At 55.5% G+C, this 25704-nt stretch overlaps 60 non-coding genes across 60 annotated transcripts; 30 read left to right on the forward strand and 30 right to left on the reverse strand.

The window, feature by feature from the left end:
- Window positions 1-290: 290 nt before the first annotated feature.
- On the reverse strand, window positions 291-363 carry trnak-cuu (transfer RNA lysine (anticodon CUU)). Its single transcript has one exon. It is a non-coding gene; the product is annotated as a tRNA-Lys (tRNA).
- Window positions 364-526: 163 nt separating this feature from the next.
- trnan-guu (transfer RNA asparagine (anticodon GUU)) lies at window positions 527-600 on the forward strand. Its single transcript has one exon. It is a non-coding gene; the product is annotated as a tRNA-Asn (tRNA).
- A 540-nt stretch (window positions 601-1140) lies between these two features.
- trnak-cuu (transfer RNA lysine (anticodon CUU)) lies at window positions 1141-1213 on the reverse strand. The gene has a single exon. It is a non-coding gene; the product is annotated as a tRNA-Lys (tRNA).
- A 163-nt stretch (window positions 1214-1376) lies between these two features.
- Window positions 1377-1450, forward strand: trnan-guu (transfer RNA asparagine (anticodon GUU)). The gene has a single exon. It is a non-coding gene; the product is annotated as a tRNA-Asn (tRNA).
- A 540-nt stretch (window positions 1451-1990) lies between these two features.
- On the reverse strand, window positions 1991-2063 carry trnak-cuu (transfer RNA lysine (anticodon CUU)). The gene has a single exon. It is a non-coding gene; the product is annotated as a tRNA-Lys (tRNA).
- Window positions 2064-2226: 163 nt separating this feature from the next.
- trnan-guu (transfer RNA asparagine (anticodon GUU)) lies at window positions 2227-2300 on the forward strand. Its single transcript has one exon. It is a non-coding gene; the product is annotated as a tRNA-Asn (tRNA).
- Window positions 2301-2842: 542 nt separating this feature from the next.
- On the reverse strand, window positions 2843-2915 carry trnak-cuu (transfer RNA lysine (anticodon CUU)). Its single transcript has one exon. It is a non-coding gene; the product is annotated as a tRNA-Lys (tRNA).
- A 163-nt stretch (window positions 2916-3078) lies between these two features.
- trnan-guu (transfer RNA asparagine (anticodon GUU)) lies at window positions 3079-3152 on the forward strand. The gene has a single exon. It is a non-coding gene; the product is annotated as a tRNA-Asn (tRNA).
- A 543-nt stretch (window positions 3153-3695) lies between these two features.
- On the reverse strand, window positions 3696-3768 carry trnak-cuu (transfer RNA lysine (anticodon CUU)). Its single transcript has one exon. It is a non-coding gene; the product is annotated as a tRNA-Lys (tRNA).
- A 163-nt stretch (window positions 3769-3931) lies between these two features.
- On the forward strand, window positions 3932-4005 carry trnan-guu (transfer RNA asparagine (anticodon GUU)). The gene has a single exon. It is a non-coding gene; the product is annotated as a tRNA-Asn (tRNA).
- A 541-nt stretch (window positions 4006-4546) lies between these two features.
- Window positions 4547-4619, reverse strand: trnak-cuu (transfer RNA lysine (anticodon CUU)). The gene has a single exon. It is a non-coding gene; the product is annotated as a tRNA-Lys (tRNA).
- Window positions 4620-4782: 163 nt separating this feature from the next.
- Window positions 4783-4856, forward strand: trnan-guu (transfer RNA asparagine (anticodon GUU)). Its single transcript has one exon. It is a non-coding gene; the product is annotated as a tRNA-Asn (tRNA).
- A 543-nt stretch (window positions 4857-5399) lies between these two features.
- trnak-cuu (transfer RNA lysine (anticodon CUU)) lies at window positions 5400-5472 on the reverse strand. The gene has a single exon. It is a non-coding gene; the product is annotated as a tRNA-Lys (tRNA).
- A 163-nt stretch (window positions 5473-5635) lies between these two features.
- Window positions 5636-5709, forward strand: trnan-guu (transfer RNA asparagine (anticodon GUU)). The gene has a single exon. It is a non-coding gene; the product is annotated as a tRNA-Asn (tRNA).
- A 541-nt stretch (window positions 5710-6250) lies between these two features.
- On the reverse strand, window positions 6251-6323 carry trnak-cuu (transfer RNA lysine (anticodon CUU)). The gene has a single exon. It is a non-coding gene; the product is annotated as a tRNA-Lys (tRNA).
- A 163-nt stretch (window positions 6324-6486) lies between these two features.
- Window positions 6487-6560, forward strand: trnan-guu (transfer RNA asparagine (anticodon GUU)). The gene has a single exon. It is a non-coding gene; the product is annotated as a tRNA-Asn (tRNA).
- Window positions 6561-7103: 543 nt separating this feature from the next.
- trnak-cuu (transfer RNA lysine (anticodon CUU)) lies at window positions 7104-7176 on the reverse strand. Its single transcript has one exon. It is a non-coding gene; the product is annotated as a tRNA-Lys (tRNA).
- Window positions 7177-7339: 163 nt separating this feature from the next.
- trnan-guu (transfer RNA asparagine (anticodon GUU)) lies at window positions 7340-7413 on the forward strand. Its single transcript has one exon. It is a non-coding gene; the product is annotated as a tRNA-Asn (tRNA).
- A 540-nt stretch (window positions 7414-7953) lies between these two features.
- trnak-cuu (transfer RNA lysine (anticodon CUU)) lies at window positions 7954-8026 on the reverse strand. The gene has a single exon. It is a non-coding gene; the product is annotated as a tRNA-Lys (tRNA).
- A 163-nt stretch (window positions 8027-8189) lies between these two features.
- On the forward strand, window positions 8190-8263 carry trnan-guu (transfer RNA asparagine (anticodon GUU)). The gene has a single exon. It is a non-coding gene; the product is annotated as a tRNA-Asn (tRNA).
- A 544-nt stretch (window positions 8264-8807) lies between these two features.
- On the reverse strand, window positions 8808-8880 carry trnak-cuu (transfer RNA lysine (anticodon CUU)). Its single transcript has one exon. It is a non-coding gene; the product is annotated as a tRNA-Lys (tRNA).
- Window positions 8881-9043: 163 nt separating this feature from the next.
- trnan-guu (transfer RNA asparagine (anticodon GUU)) lies at window positions 9044-9117 on the forward strand. Its single transcript has one exon. It is a non-coding gene; the product is annotated as a tRNA-Asn (tRNA).
- A 539-nt stretch (window positions 9118-9656) lies between these two features.
- Window positions 9657-9729, reverse strand: trnak-cuu (transfer RNA lysine (anticodon CUU)). The gene has a single exon. It is a non-coding gene; the product is annotated as a tRNA-Lys (tRNA).
- Window positions 9730-9892: 163 nt separating this feature from the next.
- Window positions 9893-9966, forward strand: trnan-guu (transfer RNA asparagine (anticodon GUU)). The gene has a single exon. It is a non-coding gene; the product is annotated as a tRNA-Asn (tRNA).
- A 540-nt stretch (window positions 9967-10506) lies between these two features.
- On the reverse strand, window positions 10507-10579 carry trnak-cuu (transfer RNA lysine (anticodon CUU)). Its single transcript has one exon. It is a non-coding gene; the product is annotated as a tRNA-Lys (tRNA).
- Window positions 10580-10742: 163 nt separating this feature from the next.
- trnan-guu (transfer RNA asparagine (anticodon GUU)) lies at window positions 10743-10816 on the forward strand. The gene has a single exon. It is a non-coding gene; the product is annotated as a tRNA-Asn (tRNA).
- A 541-nt stretch (window positions 10817-11357) lies between these two features.
- trnak-cuu (transfer RNA lysine (anticodon CUU)) lies at window positions 11358-11430 on the reverse strand. The gene has a single exon. It is a non-coding gene; the product is annotated as a tRNA-Lys (tRNA).
- Window positions 11431-11593: 163 nt separating this feature from the next.
- Window positions 11594-11667, forward strand: trnan-guu (transfer RNA asparagine (anticodon GUU)). The gene has a single exon. It is a non-coding gene; the product is annotated as a tRNA-Asn (tRNA).
- A 541-nt stretch (window positions 11668-12208) lies between these two features.
- On the reverse strand, window positions 12209-12281 carry trnak-cuu (transfer RNA lysine (anticodon CUU)). Its single transcript has one exon. It is a non-coding gene; the product is annotated as a tRNA-Lys (tRNA).
- Window positions 12282-12444: 163 nt separating this feature from the next.
- trnan-guu (transfer RNA asparagine (anticodon GUU)) lies at window positions 12445-12518 on the forward strand. The gene has a single exon. It is a non-coding gene; the product is annotated as a tRNA-Asn (tRNA).
- A 544-nt stretch (window positions 12519-13062) lies between these two features.
- On the reverse strand, window positions 13063-13135 carry trnak-cuu (transfer RNA lysine (anticodon CUU)). Its single transcript has one exon. It is a non-coding gene; the product is annotated as a tRNA-Lys (tRNA).
- Window positions 13136-13298: 163 nt separating this feature from the next.
- Window positions 13299-13372, forward strand: trnan-guu (transfer RNA asparagine (anticodon GUU)). The gene has a single exon. It is a non-coding gene; the product is annotated as a tRNA-Asn (tRNA).
- A 541-nt stretch (window positions 13373-13913) lies between these two features.
- trnak-cuu (transfer RNA lysine (anticodon CUU)) lies at window positions 13914-13986 on the reverse strand. The gene has a single exon. It is a non-coding gene; the product is annotated as a tRNA-Lys (tRNA).
- A 163-nt stretch (window positions 13987-14149) lies between these two features.
- Window positions 14150-14223, forward strand: trnan-guu (transfer RNA asparagine (anticodon GUU)). Its single transcript has one exon. It is a non-coding gene; the product is annotated as a tRNA-Asn (tRNA).
- Window positions 14224-14764: 541 nt separating this feature from the next.
- On the reverse strand, window positions 14765-14837 carry trnak-cuu (transfer RNA lysine (anticodon CUU)). Its single transcript has one exon. It is a non-coding gene; the product is annotated as a tRNA-Lys (tRNA).
- A 163-nt stretch (window positions 14838-15000) lies between these two features.
- Window positions 15001-15074, forward strand: trnan-guu (transfer RNA asparagine (anticodon GUU)). Its single transcript has one exon. It is a non-coding gene; the product is annotated as a tRNA-Asn (tRNA).
- A 540-nt stretch (window positions 15075-15614) lies between these two features.
- Window positions 15615-15687, reverse strand: trnak-cuu (transfer RNA lysine (anticodon CUU)). The gene has a single exon. It is a non-coding gene; the product is annotated as a tRNA-Lys (tRNA).
- Window positions 15688-15850: 163 nt separating this feature from the next.
- Window positions 15851-15924, forward strand: trnan-guu (transfer RNA asparagine (anticodon GUU)). Its single transcript has one exon. It is a non-coding gene; the product is annotated as a tRNA-Asn (tRNA).
- A 535-nt stretch (window positions 15925-16459) lies between these two features.
- Window positions 16460-16532, reverse strand: trnak-cuu (transfer RNA lysine (anticodon CUU)). The gene has a single exon. It is a non-coding gene; the product is annotated as a tRNA-Lys (tRNA).
- A 163-nt stretch (window positions 16533-16695) lies between these two features.
- Window positions 16696-16769, forward strand: trnan-guu (transfer RNA asparagine (anticodon GUU)). Its single transcript has one exon. It is a non-coding gene; the product is annotated as a tRNA-Asn (tRNA).
- A 542-nt stretch (window positions 16770-17311) lies between these two features.
- trnak-cuu (transfer RNA lysine (anticodon CUU)) lies at window positions 17312-17384 on the reverse strand. Its single transcript has one exon. It is a non-coding gene; the product is annotated as a tRNA-Lys (tRNA).
- Window positions 17385-17547: 163 nt separating this feature from the next.
- On the forward strand, window positions 17548-17621 carry trnan-guu (transfer RNA asparagine (anticodon GUU)). Its single transcript has one exon. It is a non-coding gene; the product is annotated as a tRNA-Asn (tRNA).
- Window positions 17622-18161: 540 nt separating this feature from the next.
- On the reverse strand, window positions 18162-18234 carry trnak-cuu (transfer RNA lysine (anticodon CUU)). The gene has a single exon. It is a non-coding gene; the product is annotated as a tRNA-Lys (tRNA).
- A 163-nt stretch (window positions 18235-18397) lies between these two features.
- On the forward strand, window positions 18398-18471 carry trnan-guu (transfer RNA asparagine (anticodon GUU)). Its single transcript has one exon. It is a non-coding gene; the product is annotated as a tRNA-Asn (tRNA).
- Window positions 18472-19011: 540 nt separating this feature from the next.
- Window positions 19012-19084, reverse strand: trnak-cuu (transfer RNA lysine (anticodon CUU)). Its single transcript has one exon. It is a non-coding gene; the product is annotated as a tRNA-Lys (tRNA).
- Window positions 19085-19247: 163 nt separating this feature from the next.
- On the forward strand, window positions 19248-19321 carry trnan-guu (transfer RNA asparagine (anticodon GUU)). Its single transcript has one exon. It is a non-coding gene; the product is annotated as a tRNA-Asn (tRNA).
- Window positions 19322-19861: 540 nt separating this feature from the next.
- On the reverse strand, window positions 19862-19934 carry trnak-cuu (transfer RNA lysine (anticodon CUU)). Its single transcript has one exon. It is a non-coding gene; the product is annotated as a tRNA-Lys (tRNA).
- A 163-nt stretch (window positions 19935-20097) lies between these two features.
- trnan-guu (transfer RNA asparagine (anticodon GUU)) lies at window positions 20098-20171 on the forward strand. Its single transcript has one exon. It is a non-coding gene; the product is annotated as a tRNA-Asn (tRNA).
- Window positions 20172-20710: 539 nt separating this feature from the next.
- Window positions 20711-20783, reverse strand: trnak-cuu (transfer RNA lysine (anticodon CUU)). The gene has a single exon. It is a non-coding gene; the product is annotated as a tRNA-Lys (tRNA).
- Window positions 20784-20946: 163 nt separating this feature from the next.
- Window positions 20947-21020, forward strand: trnan-guu (transfer RNA asparagine (anticodon GUU)). The gene has a single exon. It is a non-coding gene; the product is annotated as a tRNA-Asn (tRNA).
- A 539-nt stretch (window positions 21021-21559) lies between these two features.
- Window positions 21560-21632, reverse strand: trnak-cuu (transfer RNA lysine (anticodon CUU)). Its single transcript has one exon. It is a non-coding gene; the product is annotated as a tRNA-Lys (tRNA).
- Window positions 21633-21795: 163 nt separating this feature from the next.
- trnan-guu (transfer RNA asparagine (anticodon GUU)) lies at window positions 21796-21869 on the forward strand. Its single transcript has one exon. It is a non-coding gene; the product is annotated as a tRNA-Asn (tRNA).
- A 542-nt stretch (window positions 21870-22411) lies between these two features.
- Window positions 22412-22484, reverse strand: trnak-cuu (transfer RNA lysine (anticodon CUU)). The gene has a single exon. It is a non-coding gene; the product is annotated as a tRNA-Lys (tRNA).
- A 163-nt stretch (window positions 22485-22647) lies between these two features.
- Window positions 22648-22721, forward strand: trnan-guu (transfer RNA asparagine (anticodon GUU)). Its single transcript has one exon. It is a non-coding gene; the product is annotated as a tRNA-Asn (tRNA).
- Window positions 22722-23261: 540 nt separating this feature from the next.
- On the reverse strand, window positions 23262-23334 carry trnak-cuu (transfer RNA lysine (anticodon CUU)). Its single transcript has one exon. It is a non-coding gene; the product is annotated as a tRNA-Lys (tRNA).
- Window positions 23335-23497: 163 nt separating this feature from the next.
- trnan-guu (transfer RNA asparagine (anticodon GUU)) lies at window positions 23498-23571 on the forward strand. The gene has a single exon. It is a non-coding gene; the product is annotated as a tRNA-Asn (tRNA).
- A 541-nt stretch (window positions 23572-24112) lies between these two features.
- trnak-cuu (transfer RNA lysine (anticodon CUU)) lies at window positions 24113-24185 on the reverse strand. Its single transcript has one exon. It is a non-coding gene; the product is annotated as a tRNA-Lys (tRNA).
- Window positions 24186-24348: 163 nt separating this feature from the next.
- Window positions 24349-24422, forward strand: trnan-guu (transfer RNA asparagine (anticodon GUU)). The gene has a single exon. It is a non-coding gene; the product is annotated as a tRNA-Asn (tRNA).
- Window positions 24423-24962: 540 nt separating this feature from the next.
- trnak-cuu (transfer RNA lysine (anticodon CUU)) lies at window positions 24963-25035 on the reverse strand. The gene has a single exon. It is a non-coding gene; the product is annotated as a tRNA-Lys (tRNA).
- Window positions 25036-25198: 163 nt separating this feature from the next.
- On the forward strand, window positions 25199-25272 carry trnan-guu (transfer RNA asparagine (anticodon GUU)). The gene has a single exon. It is a non-coding gene; the product is annotated as a tRNA-Asn (tRNA).
- Window positions 25273-25704: the final 432 nt, after the last annotated feature.

The following is a 25704-nucleotide window of genomic DNA, read 5'->3' on the forward strand; positions in this document are numbered from 1 at the left end:
TGCTTTTAGACCAGTTGTGTGCACGCCATTTCTCAGGCCCAAATGAACATAAGTGAACGTGACAGCCGGGCTTGGAGAAGCGCAACCGATTTGCGCACTCTCACTCTCTCTCCTTCTTCTTTTCCCACCTATGACTGTGCAACCTTGGCATCCCTTCCTCCTGCGTGGCACTGACTGACCTCCCAGGAGCCTGTGTTGCTCCACACAAGTGCAACAAGCAACCCAACTGTGCTTGGCTGAGACAGCCATAACCGCTGGTAGGCTCAGGATGCACCCACAAAAAGCCTCCCCGCCCAACGTGGGGCTCGAACCCACGACCCTGAGATTAAGAGTCTCATGCTCTACCGACTGAGCTAGTCAGGCTTAGGCAGGGGCAGAGTAGCCCCGCCTTCTTTGAAAAAAGTACTGGCAACCTGGCTGCAGGCAAAACTTGGGCCGGCACTCTCCAACTGGTTCATGGCCCAACAGAGCGCATGTGGCTTTTCTGAACAGCGAGTGGGCGAGTCATGACACAGTGCAAAGGCAAGTCTCTGTGGCGCAATAGGCTAGCGCGTTCGGCTGTTAACCGAAAGGATGGTGGTTCGAGCCCACCCAGGGACGTGGCAACTTTTGTCAGACACCCATGCTCCACATGCGCACTGGGCAAGTGCAAGAACAAAAGGCTGTTGCTGCCAGGGTCGTGGGCCTTGCGAAGGCGCCTCCGGCAACTCTTTTGAACCCTTGCAGTGTCCAAGGCGTTCGCCCCCAAAACAACGCTCAACGACACCCCTCCCCCCCCCCCAAAAAAAAAAAAAGACCACCACACGCACTCCCCACCCCCACAAACCTTTATTTTCTCTCTCTCTTTTTTTGCTTTTAGACCAGTTGTGTGCACGCCATTTCTCAGGCCCAAATGAACATAAGTGAACGTGACAGCCGGGCTTGGAGAAGCGCAACCGATTTGCGCACTCTCACTCTCTCTCCTTCTTCTTTTCCCACCTATGACTGTGCAACCTTGGCATCCCTTCCTCCTGCGTGGCACTGACTGACCTCCCAGGAGCCTGTGTTGCTCCACACAAGTGCAACAAGCAACCCAACTGTGCTTGGCTGAGACAGCCATAACCGCTGGTAGGCTCAGGATGCACCCACAAAAAGCCTCCCCGCCCAACGTGGGGCTCGAACCCACGACCCTGAGATTAAGAGTCTCATGCTCTACCGACTGAGCTAGTCAGGCTTAGGCAGGGGCAGAGTAGCCCCGCCTTCTTTGAAAAAAGTACTGGCAACCTGGCTGCAGGCAAAACTTGGGCCGGCACTCTCCAACTGGTTCATGGCCCAACAGAGCGCATGTGGCTTTTCTGAACAGCGAGTGGGCGAGTCATGACACAGTGCAAAGGCAAGTCTCTGTGGCGCAATAGGCTAGCGCGTTCGGCTGTTAACCGAAAGGATGGTGGTTCGAGCCCACCCAGGGACGTGGCAACTTTTGTCAGACACCCATGCTCCACATGTGCACTGGGCAAGTGCAAGAACAAAAGGCTGTTGCTGCCAGGGTCGTGGGCCTTGCGAAGGCGCCTCCGGCAACTCTTTTGAACCCTTGCAGTGTCCAAGGCGTTCGCCCCCAAAACAACGCTCAACGACACCCCTCCCCCCCCCCCAAAAAAAAAAAAAGACCACCACACGCACTCCCCACCCCCACAAACCTTTATTTTCTCTCTCTCTTTTTTTGCTTTTAGACCAGTTGTGTGCACGCCATTTCTCAGGCCCAAATGAACATAAGTGAACGTGACAGCCGGGCTTGGAGAAGCGCAACCGATTTGCGCACTCTCACTCTCTCTCCTTCTTCTTTTCCCACCTATGACTGTGCAACCTTGGCATCCCTTCCTCCTGCGTGGCACTGACTGACCTCCCAGGAGCCTGTGTTGCTCCACACAAGTGCAACAAGCAACCCAACTGTGCTTGGCTGAGACAGCCATAACCGCTGGTAGGCTCAGGATGCACCCACAAAAAGCCTCCCCGCCCAACGTGGGGCCCGAACCCACGACCCTGAGATTAAGAGTCTCATGCTCTACCGACTGAGCTAGTCAGGCTTAGGCAGGGGCAGAGTAGCCCCGCCTTCTTTGAAAAAAGTACTGGCAACCTGGCTGCAGGCAAAACTTGGGCCGGCACTCTCCAACTGGTTCATGGCCCAACAGAGCGCATGTGGCTTTTCTGAACAGCGAGTGGGCGAGTCATGACACAGTGCAAAGGCAAGTCTCTGTGGCGCAATAGGCTAGCGCGTTCGGCTGTTAACCGAAAGGATGGTGGTTCGAGCCCACCCAGGGACGTGGCAACTTTTGTCAGACACCCATGCTCCACATGTGCACTGGGCAAGTGCAAGAACAAAAGGCTGTTGCTGCCAGGGTTGTGGGCCTTGCGAAGGCGCCTCCGGCAACTCTTTTGAACCCTTGCAGTGTCCAAGGCGTTCGCCCCCAAAACAACGCTCAACGACACCCCTCCCCCCCCCCCCCAAAAAAAAAAAAAGACCACCACACGCACTCCCCACCCCCACAAACCTTTATTTTCTCTCTCTCTTTTTTTGCTTTTAGACCAGTTGTGTGCACGCCATTTCTCAGGCCCAAATGAACATAAGTGAACGTGACAGCCGGGCTTGGAGAAGCGCAACCGATTTGCGCACTCTCACTCTCTCTCCTTCTTCTTTTCCCACCTATGACTGTGCAACCTTGGCATCCCTTCCTCCTGCGTGGCACTGACTGACCTCCCAGGAGCCTGTGTTGCTCCACACAAGTGCAACAAGCAACCCAACTGTGCTTGGCTGAGACAGCCATAACCGCTGGTAGGCTCAGGATGCACCCACAAAAAGCCTCCCCGCCCAACGTGGGGCCCGAACCCACGACCCTGAGATTAAGAGTCTCATGCTCTACCGACTGAGCTAGTCAGGCTTAGGCAGGGGCAGAGTAGCCCCGCCTTCTTTGAAAAAAGTACTGGCAACCTGGCTGCAGGCAAAACTTGGGCCGGCACTCTCCAACTGGTTCATGGCCCAACAGAGCGCATGTGGCTTTTCTGAACAGCGAGTGGGCGAGTCATGACACAGTGCAAAGGCAAGTCTCTGTGGCGCAATAGGCTAGCGCGTTCGGCTGTTAACCGAAAGGATGGTGGTTCGAGCCCACCCAGGGACGTGGCAACTTTTGTCAGACACCCATGCTCCACATGCGCACTGGGCAAGTGCAAGAACAAAAGGCTGTTGCTGCCAGGGTCGTGGGCCTTGCGAAGGCGCCTCTGGCAACTCTTTTGAACCCTTGCAGTGTCCAAGGCGTTCGCCCCCAAAACAACGCTCAACGACACCCCTCCCCCCCCCCAAAAAAAAAAAAAAAAAGACCACCACACGCACTCCCCACCCCCACAAACCTTTATTTTCTCTCTCTCTTTTTTTGCTTTTAGACCAGTTGTGTGCACGCCATTTCTCAGGCCCAAATGAACATAAGTGAACGTGACAGCCGGGCTTGGAGAAGCGCAACCGATTTGCGCACTCTCACTCTCTCTCCTTCTTCTTTTCCCACCTATGACTGTGCAACCTTGGCATCCCTTCCTCCTGCGTGGCACTGACTGACCTCCCAGGAGCCTGTGTTGCTCCACACAAGTGCAACAAGCAACCCAACTGTGCTTGGCTGAGACAGCCATAACCGCTGGTAGGCTCAGGATGCACCCACAAAAAGCCTCCCCGCCCAACGTGGGGCTCGAACCCACGACCCTGAGGTTAAGAGTCTCATGCTCTACCGACTGAGCTAGTCAGGCTTAGGCAGGGGCAGAGTAGCCCCGCCTTCTTTGAAAAAAGTACTGGCAACCTGGCTGCAGGCAAAACTTGGGCCGGCACTCTCCAACTGGTTCATGGCCCAACAGAGCGCATGTGGCTTTTCTGAACAGCGAGTGGGCGAGTCATGACACAGTGCAAAGGCAAGTCTCTGTGGCGCAATAGGCTAGCGCGTTCGGCTGTTAACCGAAAGGATGGTGGTTCGAGCCCACCCAGGGACGTGGCAACTTTTGTCAGACACCCATGCTCCACATGCGCACTGGGCAAGTGCAAGAACAAAAGGCTGTTGCTGCCAGGGTCGTGGGCCTTGCGAAGGCGCCTCCGGCAACTCTTTTGAACCCTTGCAGTGTCCAAGGCGTTCGCCCCCAAAACAACGCTCAACGACACCCCTCCCCCCCCCCCAAAAAAAAAAAAAAGACCACCACACGCACTCCCCACCCCCACAAACCTTTATTTTCTCTCTCTCTTTTTTTGCTTTTAGACCAGTTGTGTGCACGCCATTTCTCAGGCCCAAATGAACATAAGTGAAGGTGACAGCCGGGCTTGGAGAAGCGCAACCGATTTGCGCACTCTCACTCTCTCTCCTTCTTCTTTTCCCACCTATGACTGTGCAACCTTGGCATCCCTTCCTCCTGCGTGGCACTGACTGACCTCCCAGGAGCCTGTGTTGCTCCACACAAGTGCAACAAGCAACCCAACTGTGCTTGGCTGAGACAGCCATAACCGCTGGTAGGCTCAGGATGCACCCACAAAAAGCCTCCCCGCCCAACGTGGGGCTCGAACCCACGACCCTGAGATTAAGAGTCTCATGCTCTACCGACTGAGCTAGTCAGGCTTAGGCAGGGGCAGAGTAGCCCCGCCTTCTTTGAAAAAAGTACTGGCAACCTGGCTGCAGGCAAAACTTGGGCCGGCACTCTCCAACTGGTTCATGGCCCAACAGAGCGCATGTGGCTTTTCTGAACAGCGAGTGGGCGAGTCATGACACAGTGCAAAGGCAAGTCTCTGTGGCGCAATAGGCTAGCGCGTTCGGCTGTTAACCGAAAGGATGGTGGTTCGAGCCCACCCAGGGACGTGGCAACTTTTGTCAGACACCCATGCTCCACATGCGCACTGGGCAAGTGCAAGAACAAAAGGCTGTTGCTGCCAGGGTCGTGGGCCTTGCGAAGGCGCCTCCGGCAACTCTTTTGAACCCTTGCAGTGTCCAAGGCGTTCGCCCCCAAAACAACGCTCAACGACACCCCTCCCCCCCCCCCCAAAAAAAAAAAAAAAGACCACCACACGCACTCCCCACCCCCACAAACCTTTATTTTCTCTCTCTCTTTTTTTGCTTTTAGACCAGTTGTGTGCACGCCATTTCTCAGGCCCAAATGAACATAAGTGAACGTGACAGCCGGGCTTGGAGAAGCGCAACCGATTTGCGCACTCTCACTCTCTCTCCTTCTTCTTTTCCCACCTATGACTGTGCAACCTTGGCATCCCTTCCTCCTGCGTGGCACTGACTGACCTCCCAGGAGCCTGTGTTGCTCCACACAAGTGCAACAAGCAACCCAACTGTGCTTGGCTGAGACAGCCATAACCGCTGGTAGGCTCAGGATGCACCCACAAAAAGCCTCCCCGCCCAACGTGGGGCTCGAACCCACGACCCTGAGATTAAGAGTCTCATGCTCTACCGACTGAGCTAGTCAGGCTTAGGCAGGGGCAGAGTAGCCCCGCCTTCTTTGAAAAAAGTACTGGCAACCTGGCTGCAGGCAAAACTTGGGCCGGCACTCTCCAACTGGTTCATGGCCCAACAGAGCGCATGTGGCTTTTCTGAACAGCGAGTGGGCGAGTCATGACACAGTGCAAAGGCAAGTCTCTGTGGCGCAATAGGCTAGCGCGTTCGGCTGTTAACCGAAAGGATGGTGGTTCGAGCCCACCCAGGGACGTGGCAACTTTTGTCAGACACCCATGCTCCACATGCGCACTGGGCAAGTGCAAGAACAAAAGGCTGTTGCTGCCAGGGTCGTGGGCCTTGCGAAGGCGCCTCCGGCAACTCTTTTGAACCCTTGCAGTGTCCAAGGCGTTCGCCCCCAAAACAACGCTCAACGACACCCCTCCCCCCCCCCCAAAAAAAAAAAAAAGACCACCACACGCACTCCCCACCCCCACAAACCTTTATTTTCTCTCTCTCTTTTTTTGCTTTTAGACCAGTTGTGTGCACGCCATTTCTCAGGCCCAAATGAACATAAGTGAACGTGACAGCCGGGCTTGGAGAAGCGCAACCGATTTGCGCACTCTCACTCTCTCTCCTTCTTCTTTTCCCACCTATGACTGTGCAACCTTGGCATCCCTTCCTCCTGCGTGGCACTGACTGACCTCCCAGGAGCCTGTGTTGCTCCACACAAGTGCAACAAGCAACCCAACTGTGCTTGGCTGAGACAGCCATAACCGCTGGTAGGCTCAGGATGCACCCACAAAAAGCCTCCCCGCCCAACGTGGGGCTCGAACCCACGACCCTGAGATTAAGAGTCTCATGCTCTACCGACTGAGCTAGTCAGGCTTAGGCAGGGGCAGAGTAGCCCCGCCTTCTTTGAAAAAAGTACTGGCAACCTGGCTGCAGGCAAAACTTGGGCCGGCACTCTCCAACTGGTTCATGGCCCAACAGAGCGCATGTGGCTTTTCTGAACAGCGAGTGGGCGAGTCATGACACAGTGCAAAGGCAAGTCTCTGTGGCGCAATAGGCTAGCGCGTTCGGCTGTTAACCGAAAGGATGGTGGTTCGAGCCCACCCAGGGACGTGGCAACTTTTGTCAGACACCCATGCTCCACATGCGCACTGGGCAAGTGCAAGAACAAAAGGCTGTTGCTGCCAGGGTCGTGGGCCTTGCGAAGGCGCCTCCGGCAACTCTTTTGAACCCTTGCAGTGTCCAAGGCGTTCGCCCCCAAAACAACGCTCAACGACACCCCTCCCCCCCCCCCCCCAAAAAAAAAAAAAGACCACCACACGCACTCCCCACCCCCACAAACCTTTATTTTCTCTCTCTCTTTTTTTGCTTTTAGACCAGTTGTGTGCACGCCATTTCTCAGGCCCAAATGAACATAAGTGAACGTGACAGCCGGGCTTGGAGAAGCGCAACCGATTTGCGCACTCTCACTCTCTCTCCTTCTTCTTTTCCCACCTATGACTGTGCAACCTTGGCATCCCTTCCTCCTGCGTGGCACTGACTGACCTCCCAGGAGCCTGTGTTGCTCCACACAAGTGCAACAAGCAACCCAACTGTGCTTGGCTGAGACAGCCATAACCGCTGGTAGGCTCAGGATGCACCCACAAAAAGCCTCCCCGCCCAACGTGGGGCTCGAACCCACGACCCTGAGATTAAGAGTCTCATGCTCTACCGACTGAGCTAGTCAGGCTTAGGCAGGGGCAGAGTAGCCCCGCCTTCTTTGAAAAAAGTACTGGCAACCTGGCTGCAGGCAAAACTTGGGCCGGCACTCTCCAACTGGTTCATGGCCCAACAGAGCGCATGTGGCTTTTCTGAACAGCGAGTGGGCGAGTCATGACACAGTGCAAAGGCAAGTCTCTGTGGCGCAATAGGCTAGCGCGTTCGGCTGTTAACCGAAAGGATGGTGGTTCGAGCCCACCCAGGGACGTGGCAACTTTTGTCAGACACCCATGCTCCACATGCGCACTGGGCAAGTGCAAGAACAAAAGGCTGTTGCTGCCAGGGTCGTGGGCCTTGCGAAGGCGCCTCCGGCAACTCTTTTGAACCCTTGCAGTGTCCAAGGCGTTCGCCCCCAAAACAACGCTCAACGACACCCCTCCCCCCCCCCCCAAAAAAAAAAAAGACCACCACACGCACTCCCCACCCCCACAAACCTTTATTTTCTCTCTCTCTTTTTTTGCTTTTAGACCAGTTGTGTGCACGCCATTTCTCAGGCCCAAATGAACATAAGTGAACGTGACAGCCGGGCTTGGAGAAGCGCAACCGATTTGCGCACTCTCACTCTCTCTCCTTCTTCTTTTCCCACCTATGACTGTGCAACCTTGGCATCCCTTCCTCCTGCGTGGCACTGACTGACCTCCCAGGAGCCTGTGTTGCTCCACACAAGTGCAACAAGCAACCCAACTGTGCTTGGCTGAGACAGCCATAACCGCTGGTAGGCTCAGGATGCACCCACAAAAAGCCTCCCCGCCCAACGTGGGGCTCGAACCCACGACCCTGAGATTAAGAGTCTCATGCTCTACCGACTGAGCTAGTCAGGCTTAGGCAGGGGCAGAGTAGCCCCGCCTTCTTTGAAAAAAGTACTGGCAACCTGGCTGCAGGCAAAACTTGGGCCGGCACTCTCCAACTGGTTCATGGCCCAACAGAGCGCATGTGGCTTTTCTGAACAGCGAGTGGGCGAGTCATGACACAGTGCAAAGGCAAGTCTCTGTGGCGCAATAGGCTAGCGCGTTCGGCTGTTAACCGAAAGGATGGTGGTTCGAGCCCACCCAGGGACGTGGCAACTTTTGTCAGACACCCATGCTCCACATGCGCACTGGGCAAGTGCAAGAACAAAAGGCTGTTGCTGCCAGGGTCGTGGGCCTTGCGAAGGCGCCTCCGGCAACTCTTTTGAACCCTTGCAGTGTCCAAGGCGTTCGCCCCCAAAACAACGCTCAACGACACCCCTCCCCCCCCCCCCCCAAAAAAAAAAAAAAGACCACCACACGCACTCCCCACCCCCACAAACCTTTATTTTCTCTCTCTCTTTTTTTGCTTTTAGACCAGTTGTGTGCACGCCATTTCTCAGGCCCAAATGAACATAAGTGAACGTGACAGCCGGGCTTGGAGAAGCGCAACCGATTTGCGCACTCTCACTCTCTCTCCTTCTTCTTTTCCCACCTATGACTGTGCAACCTTGGCATCCCTTCCTCCTGCGTGGCACTGACTGACCTCCCAGGAGCCTGTGTTGCTCCACACAAGTGCAACAAGCAACCCAACTGTGCTTGGCTGAGACAGCCATAACCGCTGGTAGGCTCAGGATGCACCCACAAAAAGCCTCCCCGCCCAACGTGGGGCTCGAACCCACGACCCTGAGATTAAGAGTCTCATGCTCTACCGACTGAGCTAGTCAGGCTTAGGCAGGGGCAGAGTAGCCCCGCCTTCTTTGAAAAAAGTACTGGCAACCTGGCTGCAGGCAAAACTTGGGCCGGCACTCTCCAACTGGTTCATGGCCCAACAGAGCGCATGTGGCTTTTCTGAACAGCGAGTGGGCGAGTCATGACACAGTGCAAAGGCAAGTCTCTGTGGCGCAATAGGCTAGCGCGTTCGGCTGTTAACCGAAAGGATGGTGGTTCGAGCCCACCCAGGGACGTGGCAACTTTTGTCAGACACCCATGCTCCACATGCGCACTGGGCAAGTGCAAGAACAAAAGGCTGTTGCTGCCAGGGTCGTGGGCCTTGCGAAGGCGCCTCCGGCAACTCTTTTGAACCCTTGCAGTGTCCAAGGCGTTCGCCCCCAAAACAACGCTCAACGACACCCCTCCCCCCCCCCCCCAAAAAAAAAAGACCACCACACGCACTCCCCACCCCCACAAACCTTTATTTTCTCTCTCTCTTTTTTTGCTTTTAGACCAGTTGTGTGCACGCCATTTCTCAGGCCCAAATGAACATAAGTGAACGTGACAGCCGGGCTTGGAGAAGCGCAACCGATTTGCGCACTCTCACTCTCTCTCCTTCTTCTTTTCCCACCTATGACTGTGCAACCTTGGCATCCCTTCCTCCTGCGTGGCACTGACTGACCTCCCAGGAGCCTGTGTTGCTCCACACAAGTGCAACAAGCAACCCAACTGTGCTTGGCTGAGACAGCCATAACCGCTGGTAGGCTCAGGATGCACCCACAAAAAGCCTCCCCGCCCAACGTGGGGCTCGAACCCACGACCCTGAGATTAAGAGTCTCATGCTCTACCGACTGAGCTAGTCAGGCTTAGGCAGGGGCAGAGTAGCCCCGCCTTCTTTGAAAAAAGTACTGGCAACCTGGCTGCAGGCAAAACTTGGGCCGGCACTCTCCAACTGGTTCATGGCCCAACAGAGCGCATGTGGCTTTTCTGAACAGCGAGTGGGCGAGTCATGACACAGTGCAAAGGCAAGTCTCTGTGGCGCAATAGGCTAGCGCGTTCGGCTGTTAACCGAAAGGATGGTGGTTCGAGCCCACCCAGGGACGTGGCAACTTTTGTCAGACACCCATGCTCCACATGCGCACTGGGCAAGTGCAAGAACAAAAGGCTGTTGCTGCCAGGGTCGTGGGCCTTGCGAAGGCGCCTCCGGCAACTCTTTTGAACCCTTGCAGTGTCCAAGGCGTTCGCCCCCAAAACAACGCTCAACGACACCCCTCCCCCCCCCCCCCCCCAAAAAAAAAAAAAAGACCACCACACGCACTCCCCACCCCCACAAACCTTTATTTTCTCTCTCTCTTTTTTTGCTTTTAGACCAGTTGTGTGCACGCCATTTCTCAGGCCCAAATGAACATAAGTGAACGTGACAGCCGGGCTTGGAGAAGCGCAACCGATTTGCGCACTCTCACTCCTTCTTCTTTTCCCACCTATGACTGTGCAACCTTGGCATCCCTTCCTCCTGCGTGGCACTGACTGACCTCCCAGGAGCCTGTGTTGCTCCACACAAGTGCAACAAGCAACCCAACTGTGCTTGGCTGAGACAGCCATAACCGCTGGTAGGCTCAGGATGCACCCACAAAAAGCCTCCCCGCCCAACGTGGGGCTCGAACCCACGACCCTGAGATTAAGAGTCTCATGCTCTACCGACTGAGCTAGTCAGGCTTAGGCAGGGGCAGAGTAGCCCCGCCTTCTTTGAAAAAAGTACTGGCAACCTGGCTGCAGGCAAAACTTGGGCCGGCACTCTCCAACTGGTTCATGGCCCAACAGAGCGCATGTGGCTTTTCTGAACAGCGAGTGGGCGAGTCATGACACAGTGCAAAGGCAAGTCTCTGTGGCGCAATAGGCTAGCGCGTTCGGCTGTTAACCGAAAGGATGGTGGTTCGAGCCCACCCAGGGACGTGGCAACTTTTGTCAGACACCCATGCTCCACATGCGCACTGGGCAAGTGCAAGAACAAAAGGCTGTTGCTGCCAGGGTCGTGGGCCTTGCGAAGGCGCCTCCGGCAACTCTTTTGAACCCTTGCAGTGTCCAAGGCGTTCGCCCCCAAAACAACGCTCAACGACACCCCTCCCCCCCCCCCAAAAAAAAAAAAAAGACCACCACACGCACTCCCCACCCCCACAAACCTTTATTTTCTCTCTCTCTTTTTTTGCTTTTAGACCAGTTGTGTGCACGCCATTTCTCAGGCCCAAATGAACATAAGTGAACGTGACAGCCGGGCTTGGAGAAGCGCAACCGATTTGCGCACTCTCACTCTCTCTCCTTCTTCTTTTCCCACCTATGACTGTGCAACCTTGGCATCCCTTCCTCCTGCGTGGCACTGACTGACCTCCCAGGAGCCTGTGTTGCTCCACACAAGTGCAACAAGCAACCCAACTGTGCTTGGCTGAGACAGCCATAACCGCTGGTAGGCTCAGGATGCACCCACAAAAAGCCTCCCCGCCCAACGTGGGGCTCGAACCCACGACCCTGAGATTAAGAGTCTCATGCGCTACCGACTGAGCTAGTCAGGCTTAGGCAGGGGCAGAGTAGCCCCGCCTTCTTTGAAAAAAGTACTGGCAACCTGGCTGCAGGCAAAACTTGGGCCGGCACTCTCCAACTGGTTCATGGCCCAACAGAGCGCATGTGGCTTTTCTGAACAGCGAGTGGGCGAGTCATGACACAGTGCAAAGGCAAGTCTCTGTGGCGCAATAGGCTAGCGCGTTCGGCTGTTAACCGAAAGGATGGTGGTTCGAGCCCACCCAGGGACGTGGCAACTTTTGTCAGACACCCATGCTCCACATGCGCACTGGGCAAGTGCAAGAACAAAAGGCTGTTGCTGCCAGGGTCGTGGGCCTTGCGAAGGCGCCTCCGGCAACTCTTTTGAACCCTTGCAGTGTCCAAGGCGTTCGCCCCCAAAACAACGCTCAACGACACCCCTCCCCCCCCCCAAAAAAAAAAAAAAAGACCACCACACGCACTCCCCACCCCCACAAACCTTTATTTTCTCTCTCTCTTTTTTTGCTTTTAGACCAGTTGTGTGCACGCCATTTCTCAGGCCCAAATGAACATAAGTGAACGTGACAGCCGGGCTTGGAGAAGCGCAACCGATTTGCGCACTCTCACTCTCTCTCCTTCTTCTTTTCCCACCTATGACTGTGCAACCTTGGCATCCCTTCCTCCTGCGTGGCACTGACTGACCTCCCAGGAGCCTGTGTTGCTCCACACAAGTGCAACAAGCAACCCAACTGTGCTTGGCTGAGACAGCCATAACCGCTGGTAGGCTCAGGATGCACCCACAAAAAGCCTCCCCGCCCAACGTGGGGCTCGAACCCACGACCCTGAGATTAAGAGTCTCATGCTCTACCGACTGAGCTAGTCAGGCTTAGGCAGGGGCAGAGTAGCCCCGCCTTCTTTGAAAAAAGTACTGGCAACCTGGCTGCAGGCAAAACTTGGGCCGGCACTCTCCAACTGGTTCATGGCCCAACAGAGCGCATGTGGCTTTTCTGAACAGCGAGTGGGCGAGTCATGACACAGTGCAAAGGCAAGTCTCTGTGGCGCAATAGGCTAGCGCGTTCGGCTGTTAACCGAAAGGATGGTGGTTCGAGCCCACCCAGGGACGTGGCAACTTTTGTCAGACACCCATGCTCCACATGCGCACTGGGCAAGTGCAAGAACAAAAGGCTGTTGCTGCCAGGGTCGTGGGCCTTGCGAAGGCGCCTCCGGCAACTCTTTTGAACCCTTGCAGTGTCCAAGGCGTTCGCCCCCAAAACAACGCTCAACGACACCCCTCCCCCCCCCCCCCCCAAAAAAAAAAAAAGACCACCACACGCACTCCCCACCCCCACAAACCTTTATTTTCTCTCTCTCTTTTTTTGCTTTTAGACCAGTTGTGTGCACGCCATTTCTCAGGCCCAAATGAACATAAGTGAACGTGACAGCCGGGCTTGGAGAAGCGCAACCGATTTGCGCACTCTCACTCTCTCTCCTTCTTCTTTTCCCACCTATGACTGTGCAACCTTGGCATCCCTTCCTCCTGCGTGGCACTGACTGACCTCCCAGGAGCCTGTGTTGCTCCACACAAGTGCAACAAGCAACCCAACTGTGCTTGGCTGAGACAGCCATAACCGCTGGTAGGCTCAGGATGCACCCACAAAAAGCCTCCCCGCCCAACGTGGGGCTCGAACCCACGACCCTGAGATTAAGAGTCTCATGCTCTACCGACTGAGCTAGTCAGGCTTAGGCAGGGGCAGAGTAGCCCCGCCTTCTTTGAAAAAAGTACTGGCAACCTGGCTGCAGGCAAAACTTGGGCCGGCACTCTCCAACTGGTTCATGGCCCAACAGAGCGCATGTGGCTTTTCTGAACAGCGAGTGGGCGAGTCATGACACAGTGCAAAGGCAAGTCTCTGTGGCGCAATAGGCTAGCGCGTTCGGCTGTTAACCGAAAGGATGGTGGTTCGAGCCCACCCAGGGACGTGGCAACTTTTGTCAGACACCCATGCTCCACATGCGCACTGGGCAAGTGCAAGAACAAAAGGCTGTTGCTGCCAGGGTCGTGGGCCTTGCGAAGGCGCCTCCGGCAACTCTTTTGAACCCTTGCAGTGTCCAAGGCGTTCGCCCCCAAAACAACGCTCAACGACACCCCTCCCCCCCCCCCAAAAAAAAAAAAAAGACCACCACACGCACTCCCCACCCCCACAAACCTTTATTTTCTCTCTCTCTTTTTTTGCTTTTAGACCAGTTGTGTGCACGCCATTTCTCAGGCCCAAATGAACATAAGTGAACGTGACAGCCGGGCTTGGAGAAGCGCAACCGATTTGCGCACTCTCACTCTCTCTCCTTCTTCTTTTCCCACCTATGACTGTGCAACCTTGGCATCCCTTCCTCCTGCGTGGCACTGACTGACCTCCCAGGAGCCTGTGTTGCTCCACACAAGTGCAACAAGCAACCCAACTGTGCTTGGCTGAGACAGCCATAACCGCTGGTAGGCTCAGGATGCACCCACAAAAAGCCTCCCCGCCCAACGTGGGGCTCGAACCCACGACCCTGAGATTAAGAGTCTCATGCTCTACCGACTGAGCTAGTCAGGCTTAGGCAGGGGCAGAGTAGCCCCGCCTTCTTTGAAAAAAGTACTGGCAACCTGGCTGCAGGCAAAACTTGGGCCGGCACTCTCCAACTGGTTCATGGCCCAACAGAGCGCATGTGGCTTTTCTGAACAGCGAGTGGGCGAGTCATGACACAGTGCAAAGGCAAGTCTCTGTGGCGCAATAGGCTAGCGCGTTCGGCTGTTAACCGAAAGGATGGTGGTTCGAGCCCACCCAGGGACGTGGCAACTTTTGTCAGACACCCATGCTCCACATGCGCACTGGGCAAGTGCAAGAACAAAAGGCTGTTGCTGCCAGGGTCGTGGGCCTTGCGAAGGCGCCTCCGGCAACTCTTTTGAACCCTTGCAGTGTCCAAGGCGTTCGCCCCCAAAACAACGCTCAACGACACCCCTCCCCCCCCCCCCAAAAAAAAAAAAAGACCACCACACGCACTCCCCACCCCCACAAACCTTTATTTTCTCTCTCTCTTTTTTTGCTTTTAGACCAGTTGTGTGCACGCCATTTCTCAGGCCCAAATGAACATAAGTGAACGTGACAGCCGGGCTTGGAGAAGCGCAACCGATTTGCGCACTCTCACTCTCTCTCCTTCTTCTTTTCCCACCTATGACTGTGCAACCTTGGCATCCCTTCCTCCTGCGTGGCACTGACTGACCTCCCAGGAGCCTGTGTTGCTCCACACAAGTGCAACAAGCAACCCAACTGTGCTTGGCTGAGACAGCCATAACCGCTGGTAGGCTCAGGATGCACCCACAAAAAGCCTCCCCGCCCAACGTGGGGCTCGAACCCACGACCCTGAGATTAAGAGTCTCATGCTCTACCGACTGAGCTAGTCAGGCTTAGGCAGGGGCAGAGTAGCCCCGCCTTCTTTGAAAAAAGTACTGGCAACCTGGCTGCAGGCAAAACTTGGGCCGGCACTCTCCAACTGGTTCATGGCCCAACAGAGCGCATGTGGCTTTTCTGAACAGCGAGTGGGCGAGTCATGACACAGTGCAAAGGCAAGTCTCTGTGGCGCAATAGGCTAGCGCGTTCGGCTGTTAACCGAAAGGATGGTGGTTCGAGCCCACCCAGGGACGTGGCAACTTTTGTCAGACACCCATGCTCCACATGCGCACTGGGCAAGTGCAAGAACAAAAGGCTGTTGCTGCCAGGGTCGTGGGCCTTGCGAAGGCGCCTCCGGCAACTCTTTTGAACCCTTGCAGTGTCCAAGGCGTTCGCCCCCAAAACAACGCTCAACGACACCCCTCCCCCCCCCCAAAAAAAAAAAAAAGACCACCACACGCACTCCCCACCCCCACAAACCTTTATTTTCTCTCTCTCTTTTTTTGCTTTTAGACCAGTTGTGTGCACGCCATTTCTCAGGCCCAAATGAACATAAGTGAAGGTGACAGCCGGGCTTGGAGAAGCGCAACCGATTTGCGCACTCTCACTCTCTCTCCTTCTTCTTTTCCCACCTATGACTGTGCAACCTTGGCATCCCTTCCTCCTGCGTGGCACTGACTGACCTCCCAGGAGCCTGTGTTGCTCCACACAAGTGCAACAAGCAACCCAACTGTGCTTGGCTGAGACAGCCATAACCGCTGGTAGGCTCAGGATGCACCCACAAAAAGCCTCCCCGCCCAACGTGGGGCTCGAACCCACGACCCTGAGATTAAGAGTCTCATGCTCTACCGACTGAGCTAGTCAGGCTTAGGCAGGGGCAGAGTAGCCCCGCCTTCTTTGAAAAAAGTACTGGCAACCTGGCTGCAGGCAAAACTTGGGCCGGCACTCTCCAACTGGTTCATGGCCCAACAGAGCGCATGTGGCTTTTCTGAACAGCGAGTGGGCGAGTCATGACACAGTGCAAAGGCAAGTCTCTGTGGCACAATAGGCTAGCGCGTTCGGCTGTTAACCGAAAGGATGGTGGTTCGAGCCCACCCAGGGACGTGGCAACTTTTGTCAGACACCCATGCTCCACATGCGCACTGGGCAAGTGCAAGAACAAAAGGCTGTTGCTGCCAGGGTCGTGGGCCTTGCGAAGGCGCCTCCGGCAACTCTTTTGAACCCTTGCAGTGTCCAAGGCGTTCGCCCCCAAAACAACGCTCAACGACACCCCTCCCCCCCCCCCCAAAAAAAAAAAAAGACCACCACACGCACTCCCCACCCCCACAAACCTTTATTTTCTCTCTCTCTTTTTTTGCTTTTAGACCAGTTGTGTGCACGCCATTTCTCAGGCCCAAATGAACATAAGTGAACGTGACAGCCGGGCTTGGAGAAGCGCAACCGATTTGCGCACTCTCACTCCTTCTTCTTTTCCCACCTATGACTGTGCAACCTTGGCATCCCTTCCTCCTGCGTGGCACTGACTGACCTCCCAGGAGCCTGTGTTGCTCCACACAAGTGCAACAAGCAACCCAACTGTGCTTGGCTGAGACAGCCATAACCGCTGGTAGGCTCAGGATGCACCCACAAAAAGCCTCCCCGCCCAACGTGGGGCTCGAACCCACGACCCTGAGATTAAGAGTCTCATGCTCTACCGACTGAGCTAGTCAGGCTTAGGCAGGGGCAGAGTAGCCCCGCCTTCTTTGAAAAAAGTACTGGCAACCTGGCTGCAGGCAAAACTTGGGCCGGCACTCTCCAACTGGTTCATGGCCCAACAGAGCGCATGTGGCTTTTCTGAACAGCGAGTGGGCGAGTCATGACACAGTGCAAAGGCAAGTCTCTGTGGCACAATAGGCTAGCGCGTTCGGCTGTTAACCGAAAGGATGGTGGTTCGAGCCCACCCAGGGACGTGGCAACTTTTGTCAGACACCCATGCTCCACATGCGCACTGGGCAAGTGCAAGAACAAAAGGCTGTTGCTGCCAGGGTCGTGGGCCTTGCGAAGGCGCCTCCGGCAACTCTTTTGAACCCTTGCAGTGTCCAAGGCGTTCGCCCCCAAAACAACGCTCAACGACACCCCTCCCCCCCCCCCCCCCAAAAAAAAAAAGACCACCACACGCACTCCCCACCCCCACAAACCTTTATTTTCTCTCTCTCTTTTTTTGCTTTTAGACCAGTTGTGTGCACGCCATTTCTCAGGCCCAAATGAACATAAGTGAACGTGACAGCCGGGCTTGGAGAAGCGCAACCGATTTGCGCACTCTCACTCTCTCTCCTTCTTCTTTTCCCACCTATGACTGTGCAACCTTGGCATCCCTTCCTCCTGCGTGGCACTGACTGACCTCCCAGGAGCCTGTGTTGCTCCACACAAGTGCAACAAGCAACCCAACTGTGCTTGGCTGAGACAGCCATAACCGCTGGTAGGCTCAGGATGCACCCACAAAAAGCCTCCCCGCCCAACGTGGGGCTCGAACCCACGACCCTGAGATTAAGAGTCTCATGCTCTACCGACTGAGCTAGTCGGGCTTAGGCAGGGGCAGAGTAGCCCCGCCTTCTTTGAAAAAAGTACTGGCACCCTGGCTGCAGGCAAAATTTGGACCGCCACTCTCCAACTGGTTCATGGCCCAATAGAGCGCATGTGGCTTTTCTGAACAGCGAGTGGGCGAGTCATGACACAGCGCAAAGGCAAGTCTCTGTGGCGCAATAGGCTAGCGCGTTCGGCTGTTAACCGAAAGGATGGTGGTTCGAGCCCACCCAGGGACGTGGCAGCTTTTGTCAGACACCCATGTTCCACATGCGCACTGGGCAAGTGCAAGAACAAAAGGCTGTTGCTGCCAGGGTCGTGGGCCTTGCGAAGGCGCCTCCGGCGACTCTTTTGAACCCTTGCAGTGTCCAAGGCGTTCGCCCCCAAAACAACGCTCAACGACACCCCTCCCTCCCCCCCCCCAAAAAAAAAGGACCACCACACGCACTCCCCACCCCCACAAACCTTTATTTTCTCTCTCTCTTTTTTTGCTTTTAGACCAGTTGTGTGCACGCCATTTCTCAGGCCCAAATGAACATAAGTGAACGTGACAGCCGGGCTTGGAGAAGCGCAACCGATTTGCGCACTCTCACTCTCTCTCCTTCTTCTTTTCCCACCTATGACTGTGCAACCTTGGCATCCCTTCCTCCTGCGTGGCACTGACTGACCTCCCAGGAGCCTGTGTTGCTCCACACAAGTGCAACAAGCAACCCAACTGTGCTTGGCTGAGACAGCCATAACCGCTGGTAGGCTCAGGATGCACCCACAAAAAGCCTCCCCGCCCAACGTGGGGCTCGAACCCACGACCCTGAGATTAAGAGTCTCATGCTCTACCGACTGAGCTAGTCAGGCTTAGGCAGGGGCAGAGTAGCCCCGCCTTCTTTGAAAAAAGTACTGGCAACCTGGCTGCAGGCAAAACTTGGGCCGGCACTCTCCAACTGGTTCATGGCCCAACAGAGCGCATGTGGCTTTTCTGAACAGCGAGTGGGCGAGTCATGACACAGTGCAAAGGCAAGTCTCTGTGGCACAATAGGCTAGCGCGTTCGGCTGTTAACCGAAAGGATGGTGGTTCGAGCCCACCCAGGGACGTGGCAACTTTTGTCAGACACCCATGCTCCACATGCGCACTGGGCAAGTGCAAGAACAAAAGGCTGTTGCTGCCAGGGTCGTGGGCCTTGCGAAGGCGCCTCCGGCAACTCTTTTGAACCCTTGCAGTGTCCAAGGCGTTCGCCCCCCAAAACAACGCTCAACGACACCCCTCCCCCCCCCCCCCCCCCAAAAAAAAAAAAGACCACCACACGCACTCCCCACCCCCACAAACCTTTATTTTCTCTCTCTCTTTTTTTGCTTTTAGACCAGTTGTGTGCACGCCATTTCTCAGGCCCAAATGAACATAAGTGAACGTGACAGCCGGGCTTGGAGAAGCGCAACCGATTTGCGCACTCTCACTCCTTCTTCTTTTCCCACCTATGACTGTGCAACCTTGGCATCCCTTCCTCCTGCGTGGCACTGACTGACCTCCCAGGAGCCTGTGTTGCTCCACACAAGTGCAACAAGCAACCCAACTGTGCTTGGCTGAGACAGCCATAACCGCTGGTAGGCTCAGGATGCACCCACAAAAAGCCTCCCCGCCCAACGTGGGGCTCGAACCCACGACCCTGAGATTAAGAGTCTCATGCTCTACCGACTGAGCTAGTCAGGCTTAGGCAGGGGCAGAGTAGCCCCGCCTTCTTTGAAAAAAGTACTGGCAACCTGGCTGCAGGCAAAACTTGGGCCGGCACTCTCCAACTGGTTCATGGCCCAACAGAGCGCATGTGGCTTTTCTGAACAGCGAGTGGGCGAGTCATGACACAGTGCAAAGGCAAGTCTCTGTGGCGCAATAGGCTAGCGCGTTCGGCTGTTAACCGAAAGGATGGTGGTTCGAGCCCACCCAGGGACGTGGCAACTTTTGTCAGACACCCATGCTCCACATGCGCACTGGGCAAGTGCAAGAACAAAAGGCTGTTGCTGCCAGGGTCGTGGGCCTTGCGAAGGCGCCTCCGGCAACTCTTTTGAACCCTTGCAGTGTCCAAGGCGTTCGCCCCCAAAACAACGCTCAACGACACCCCTCCCCCCCCCCCCAAAAAAAAAAAAGACCACCACACGCACTCCCCACCCCCACAAACCTTTATTTTCTCTCTCTCTTTTTTTGCTTTTAGACCAGTTGTGTGCACGCCATTTCTCAGGCCCAAATGAACATAAGTGAACGTGACAGCCGGGCTTGGAGAAGCGCAACCGATTTGCGCACTCTCACTCTCTCTCCTTCTTCTTTTCCCACCTATGACTGTGCAACCTTGGCATCCCTTCCTCCTGCGTGGCACTGACTGACCTCCCAGGAGCCTGTGTTGCTCCACACAAGTGCAACAAGCAACCCAACTGTGCTTGGCTGAGACAGCCATAACCGCTGGTAGGCTCAGGATGCACCCACAAAAAGCCTCCCCGCCCAACGTGGGGCTCGAACCCACGACCCTGAGATTAAGAGTCTCATGCTCTACCGACTGAGCTAGTCAGGCTTAGGCAGGGGCAGAGTAGCCCCGCCTTCTTTGAAAAAAGTACTGGCAACCTGGCTGCAGGCAAAACTTGGGCCGGCACTCTCCAACTGGTTCATGGCCCAACAGAGCGCATGTGGCTTTTCTGAACAGCGAGTGGGCGAGTCATGACACAGTGCAAAGGCAAGTCTCTGTGGCACAATAGGCTAGCGCGTTCGGCTGTTAACCGAAAGGATGGTGGTTCGAGCCCACCCAGGGACGTGGCAACTTTTGTCAGACACCCATGCTCCACATGCGCACTGGGCAAGTGCAAGAACAAAAGGCTGTTGCTGCCAGGGTCGTGGGCCTTGCGAAGGCGCCTCCGGCAACTCTTTTGAACCCTTGCAGTGTCCAAGGCGTTCGCCCCCAAAACAACGCTCAACGACACCCCTCCCCCCCCCCCAAAAAAAAAAAAGACCACCACACGCACTCCCCACCCCCACAAACCTTTATTTTCTCTCTCTCTTTTTTTGCTTTTAGACCAGTTGTGTGCACGCCATTTCTCAGGCCCAAATGAACATAAGTGAACGTGACAGCCGGGCTTGGAGAAGCGCAACCGATTTGCGCACTCTCACTCTCTCTCCTTCTTCTTTTCCCACCTATGACTGTGCAACCTTGGCATCCCTTCCTCCTGCGTGGCACTGACTGACCTCCCAGGAGCCTGTGTTGCTCCACACAAGTGCAACAAGCAACCCAACTGTGCTTGGCTGAGACAGCCATAACCGCTGGTAGGCTCAGGATGCACCCACAAAAAGCCTCCCCGCCCAACGTGGGGCTCGAACCCACGACCCTGAGATTAAGAGTCTCATGCTCTACCGACTGAGCTAGTCGGGCTTAGGCAGGGGCAGAGTAGCCCCGCCTTCTTTGAAAAAAGTACTGGCACCCTGGCTGCAGGCAAAATTTGGACCGCCACTCTCCAACTGGTTCATGGCCCAATAGAGCGCATGTGGCTTTTCTGAACAGCGAGTGGGCGAGTCATGACACAGCGCAAAGGCAAGTCTCTGTGGCGCAATAGGCTAGCGCGTTCGGCTGTTAACCGAAAGGATGGTGGTTCGAGCCCACCCAGGGACGTGGCAGCTTTTGTCAGACACCCATGTTCCACATGCGCACTGGGCAAGTGCAAGAACAAAAGGCTGTTGCTGCCAGGGTCGTGGGCCTTGCGAAGGCGCCTCCGGCGACTCTTTTGAACCCTTGCAGTGTCCAAGGCGTTCGCCCCCAAAACAACGCTCAACGACACCCCTCCCTCCCCCCCCCAAAAAAAAAGGACCACCACACGCACTCCCCACCCCCACAAACCTTTATTTTCTCTCTCTCTTTTTTTGCTTTTAGACCAGTTGTGTGCACGCCATTTCTCAGGCCCAAATGAACATAAGTGAACGTGACAGCCGGGCTTGGAGAAGCGCAACCGATTTGCGCACTCTCACTCTCTCTCCTTCTTCTTTTCCCACCTATGACTGTGCAACCTTGGCATCCCTTCCTCCTGCGTGGCACTGACTGACCTCCCAGGAGCCTGTGTTGCTCCACACAAGTGCAACAAGCAACCCAACTGTGCTTGGCTGAGACAGCCATAACCGCTGGTAGGCTCAGGATGCACCCACAAAAAGCCTCCCCGCCCAACGTGGGGCTCGAACCCACGACCCTGAGATTAAGAGTCTCATGCTCTACCGACTGAGCTAGTCAGGCTTAGGCAGGGGCAGAGTAGCCCCGCCTTCTTTGAAAAAAGTACTGGCAACCTGGCTGCAGGCAAAACTTGGGCCGGCACTCTCCAACTGGTTCATGGCCCAACAGAGCGCATGTGGCTTTTCTGAACAGCGAGTGGGCGAGTCATGACACAGTGCAAAGGCAAGTCTCTGTGGCACAATAGGCTAGCGCGTTCGGCTGTTAACCGAAAGGATGGTGGTTCGAGCCCACCCAGGGACGTGGCAACTTTTGTCAGACACCCATGCTCCACATGCGCACTGGGCAAGTGCAAGAACAAAAGGCTGTTGCTGCCAGGGTCGTGGGCCTTGCGAAGGCGCCTCCGGCAACTCTTTTGAACCCTTGCAGTGTCCAAGGCGTTCGCCCCCAAAACAACGCTCAACGACACCCCTCCCCCCCCCCCCCCAAAAAAAAAAAAGACCACCACACGCACTCCCCACCCCCACAAACCTTTATTTTCTCTCTCTCTTTTTTTGCTTTTAGACCAGTTGTGTGCACGCCATTTCTCAGGCCCAAATGAACATAAGTGAACGTGACAGCCGGGCTTGGAGAAGCGCAACCGATTTGCGCACTCTCACTCTCTCTCCTTCTTCTTTTCCCACCTATGACTGTGCAACCTTGGCATCCCTTCCTCCTGCGTGGCACTGACTGACCTCCCAGGAGCCTGTGTTGCTCCACACAAGTGCAACAAGCAACCCAACTGTGCTTGGCTGAGACAGCCATAACCGCTGGTAGGCTCAGGATGCACCCACAAAAAGCCTCCCCGCCCAACGTGGGGCTCGAACCCACGACCCTGAGATTAAGAGTCTCATGCTCTACCGACTGAGCTAGTCGGGCTTAGGCAGGGGCAGAGTAGCCCCGCCTTCTTTGAAAAAAGTACTGGCACCCTGGCTGCAGGCAAAATTTGGACCGCCACTCTCCAACTGGTTCATGGCCCAATAGAGCGCATGTGGCTTTTCTGAACAGCGAGTGGGCGAGTCATGACACAGCGCAAAGGCAAGTCTCTGTGGCGCAATAGGCTAGCGCGTTCGGCTGTTAACCGAAAGGATGGTGGTTCGAGCCCACCCAGGGACGTGGCAGCTTTTGTCAGACACCCATGTTCCACATGCGCACTGGGCAAGTGCAAGAACAAAAGGCTGTTGCTGCCAGGGTCGTGGGCCTTGCGAAGGCGCCTCCGGCGACTCTTTTGAACCCTTGCAGTGTCCAAGGCGTTCGCCCCCAAAACAACGCTCAACGACACCCCTCCCTCCCCCCCCCCAAAAAAAAAGGACCACCACACGCACTCCCCACCCCCACAAACCTTTATTTTCTCTCTCTCTTTTTTTGCTTTTAGACCAGTTGTGTGCACGCCATTTCTCAGGCCCAAATGAACATAAGTGAACGTGACAGCCGGGCTTGGAGAAGCGCAACCGATTTGCGCACTCTCACTCTCTCTCCTTCTCCTTTTCCCACCTATGACTGTGCAACCTTGGCATCCCTTCCTCCTGCGTGGCACTGACTGACCTCCCAGGAGCCTGTGTTGCTCCACACAAGTGCAACAAGCAACCCAACTGTGCTTGGCTGAGACAGCCATAACCGCTGGTAGGCTCAGGATGCACCCACAAAAAGCCTCCCCGCCCAACGTGGGGCTCGAACCCACGACCCTGAGATTAAGAGTCTCATGCTCTACCGACTGAGCTAGTCAGGCTTAGGCAGGGGCAGAGTAGCCCCGCCTTCTTTGAAAAAAGTACTGGCAACCTGGCTGCAGGCAAAACTTGGGCCGGCACTCTCCAACTGGTTCATGGCCCAACAGAGCGCATGTGGCTTTTCTGAACAGCGAGTGGGCGAGTCATGACACAGTGCAAAGGCAAGTCTCTGTGGCACAATAGGCTAGCGCGTTCGGCTGTTAACCGAAAGGATGGTGGTTCGAGCCCACCCAGGGACGTGGCAACTTTTGTCAGACACCCATGCTCCACATGCGCACTGGGCAAGTGCAAGAACAAAAGGCTGTTGCTGCCAGGGTCGTGGGCCTTGCGAAGGCGCCTCCGGCAACTCTTTTGAACCCTTGCAGTGTCCAAGGCGTTCGCCCCCAAAACAACGCTCAACGACACCCCTCCCCCCCCCCCCCAAAAAAAAAAAAGACCACCACACGCACTCCCCACCCCCACAAACCTTTATTTTCTCTCTCTCTTTTTTTGCTTTTAGACCAGTTGTGTGCACGCCATTTCTCAGGCCCAAATGAACATAAGTGAACGTGACAGCCGGGCTTGGAGAAGCGCAACCGATTTGCGCACTCTCACTCTCTCTCCTTCTTCTTTTCCCACCTATGACTGTGCAACCTTGGCATCCCTTCCTCCTGCGTGGCACTGACTGACCTCCCAGGAGCCTGTGTTGCTCCACACAAGTGCAACAAGCAACCCAACTGTGCTTGGCTGAGACAGCCATAACCGCTGGTAGGCTCAGGATGCACCCACAAAAAGCCTCCCCGCCCAACGTGGGGCTCGAACCCACGACCCTGAGATTAAGAGTCTCATGCTCTACCGACTGAGCTAGTCGGGCTTAGGCAGGGGCAGAGTAGCCCCGCCTTCTTTGAAAAAAGTACTGGCACCCTGGCTGCAGGCAAAATTTGGACCGCCACTCTCCAACTGGTTCATGGCCCAATAGAGCGCATGTGGCTTTTCTGAACAGCGAGTGGGCGAGTCATGACACAGCGCAAAGGCAAGTCTCTGTGGCGCAATAGGCTAGCGCGTTCGGCTGTTAACCGAAAGGATGGTGGTTCGAGCCCACCCAGGGACGTGGCAGCTTTTGTCAGACACCCATGTTCCACATGCGCACTGGGCAAGTGCAAGAACAAAAGGCTGTTGCTGCCAGGGTCGTGGGCCTTGCGAAGGCGCCTCCGGCGACTCTTTTGAACCCTTGCAGTGTCCAAGGCGTTCGCCCCCAAAACAACGCTCAACGACACCCCTCCCTCCCCCCCCCCAAAAAAAAAGGACCACCACACGCACTCCCCACCCCCACAAACCTTTATTTTCTCTCTCTCTTTTTTTGCTTTTAGACCAGTTGTGTGCACGCCATTTCTCAGGCCCAAATGAACATAAGTGAACGTGACAGCCGGGCTTGGAGAAGCGCAACCGATTTGCGCACTCTCACTCTCTCTCCTTCTTCTTTTCCCACCTATGACTGTGCAACCTTGGCATCCCTTCCTCCTGCGTGGCACTGACTGACCTCCCAGGAGCCTGTGTTGCTCCACACAAGTGCAACAAGCAACCCAACTGTGCTTGGCTGAGACAGCCATAACCGCTGGTAGGCTCAGGATGCACCCACAAAAAGCCTCCCCGCCCAACGTGGGGCTCGAACCCACAACCCTGAGATTAAGAGTCTCATGCTCTACCGACTGAGCTAGTCAGGCTTAGGCAGGGGCAGAGTAGCCCCGCCTTCTTTGAAAAAAGTACTGGCAACCTGGCTGCAGGCAAAACTTGGGCCGGCACTCTCCAACTGGTTCATGGCCCAACAGAGCGCATGTGGCTTTTCTGAACAGCGAGTGGGCGAGTCATGACACAGTGCAAAGGCAAGTCTCTGTGGCACAATAGGCTAGCGCGTTCGGCTGTTAACCGAAAGGATGGTGGTTCGAGCCCACCCAGGGACGTGGCAACTTTTGTCAGACACCCATGCTCCACATGCGCACTGGGCAAGTGCAAGAACAAAAGGCTGTTGCTGCCAGGGTCGTGGGCCTTGCGAAGGCGCCTCCGGCAACTCTTTTGAACCCTTGCAGTGTCCAAGGCGTTCGCCCCCAAAACAACGCTCAACGACACCCCTCCCCCCCCCCCCCAAAAAAAAAAAGACCACCACACGCACTCCCCACCCCCACAAACCTTTATTTTCTCTCTCTCTTTTTTTGCTTTTAGACCAGTTGTGTGCACGCCATTTCTCAGGCCCAAATGAACATAAGTGAACGTGACAGCCGGGCTTGGAGAAGCGCAACCGATTTGCGCACTCTCACTCCTTCTTCTTTTCCCACCTATGACTGTGCAACCTTGGCATCCCTTCCTCCTGCGTGGCACTGACTGACCTCCCAGGA

The sequence above is a fragment of the Neoarius graeffei genome, chromosome 1, assembly GCF_027579695.1.
Source record: "Neoarius graeffei isolate fNeoGra1 chromosome 1, fNeoGra1.pri, whole genome shotgun sequence".
Taxonomy (NCBI): domain Eukaryota; kingdom Metazoa; phylum Chordata; class Actinopteri; order Siluriformes; family Ariidae; genus Neoarius; species Neoarius graeffei.